The following is a 2,003-nucleotide window of genomic DNA, read 5'->3' as shown; positions in this document are numbered from 1 at the left end:
TCAGAGAGAGAGGGAGTCACAGACTGAAACAGGCTCCAGGCTCTGAGCTGGCAGTCAGCACAGAGCCCGACGCGGGGCTCGAACCCACGAACCGCGAGATCATGACCTAAGTGAAAGTCGGACGCTTAACCGGCTAAGCCACCCAGGTGCCCCTCCAAGATCCTTTCAATAAATTTATTTTATGTTCAAGCTATGCTTTTGTAAGTCCTAGTTTATTTATAATCGAAGAACTTGTGTTCATTGGTAGTCTTGGTTGCTAATGCAGAAATCCAATTCAAGAAAGTACAAGTTAAACCAAAAAACAAACTTAGTGGCTCATGGTCTGGGAAATCTGGATATTTGCTGCCCTTGGGAACATTTGAATCCAGGATTTCAAGTATGTCATCAAAGATCTATCCCCTCTCTCCTTACCTTGGTTCTGTTTGCATTCACTGTGGGTTTCAGAGATTTGTGCTCCATGACCGGAAGAGAGAAGAAGGAGATGAGCAAGCACAACTATAGCTTCTGCTCTCCTCTACAGCAACCGATATTTTGTTAGAGAAATTAACTGCTGCATTGTTTTTATTTGCATGAATATTGATTGCTGGAAGAGTTGAAAACAACCTTAGGGACCTGCTGTTGGCAGATTATTTCCATCTCTACAACCTCAGATGCCACAAGCTGCCATCAATGCCAAGAGCCCAAACCCAGTGATTCTCAACCAGGGACACACTCCTGTCCAGTCATGTTGAAATCTTACTTGGTGGGGAGGGCCAGAGAAGCCATAATGGAATCCCACCATGTAGTTTGAGAAATGCACTCAGGAGACTTTCGTGGACTCTCCATCCATGTTGTAAAAGCAGTTCGAATCTCTCATTTTGACTCAGAGGTGCTGAGTTACTTTTTCACAGCTACTTGCTGTGTATTAAAGTCATAGCTCTTAAATCAAAATCTGAAGTTCTATAGAAAAAAAAAACTGTTGACTAGGCACCACCATCCATATCTTCTTCTTTTCAAGGACCATGAGACCATGAAATCAAGTTCTAGTCAATGGGCTTATAGGTAGAAGCCATGCCGTCCCTCCAGCACTGGCCCATAAGCCTCCTGCACATGTCTCTCTGGGCTGTTTTTCCTGCCAGGTGGATCAATTGGATACAATTCTCAGGCACCTGTGGAAAACATGTCCCGAAGTTAGATCCTCTACAAGCCTGGATCCCCAAATAACTGAATGGGAAGGATCTAATAGTTACCTACCCAGAACTGTTAAACAAGCAAAAATTAAACCACTATTATATCGTGCTACTATACGTTTTAGGTCTGTTTGTTACAACATTAGACTACCCCTAGACAGGAGTTATTTATTTCTTAGTTTGTTTTGCTATACCATGCTCATTCTATTAGATGGGCTTTAGTAGAGTTACAAATAATACTTCCTTTTCTCAGTGCACAATAGAGGAATTCCAACTCCATGGTAGTCATATTTTGCAACAGCTATCATGCTGTTCATCTCCCTGTTGAATTTCCTGTGTGAGTTTGACTTGTCCTGACTACAAAGACAACTAGGGAGAAGTGACATCATTTCTTCAAGATCTTCAGTAAGCTACACCGAAGCTTAATTTAGAAGCAGAGAACCATGCATCGTTTTTGCAGGAAGCTTTAAAGTTTGTCACAATAGCTTTTTTCTTGGGTTTTCCATGGCCCTTGTTTCTGTTTCCAAGGCCTCTTCCCTGCAGGTTTGTTAGCATGCTGTTTCTATTTTTAGAGGACTCTGTTTCCCTCCTCCCTCAGTAGCTCAAAAATAAAGACCCTAAATGAGTCTTTCATGATGAAAGGGGAGGAAGTCTTGTTTATGTAAACCACTCAAGTAAGAGTCTTGGGATGGCATGACTGAGAATGAGTGAGGTCATTACATGGCAACACCACCAGCAACACAAACATCACACCTACCAGCACCGGTAACAACACCAACACCCCCACCAGCATCGCCACCACCAGCATCACTAGCAACTATTAATAGTACCCCC

Source organism: Crocuta crocuta, unplaced genomic scaffold, assembly GCF_008692635.1.
Source record: "Crocuta crocuta isolate KB4526 unplaced genomic scaffold, BGI_CrCroc_1.0 scaffold213, whole genome shotgun sequence".
Lineage (NCBI taxonomy): Eukaryota > Metazoa > Chordata > Mammalia > Carnivora > Hyaenidae > Crocuta > Crocuta crocuta.
The sequence above is the reverse complement of the archived record's forward strand: the minus strand, read 5'-3'. Positions refer to the sequence as shown.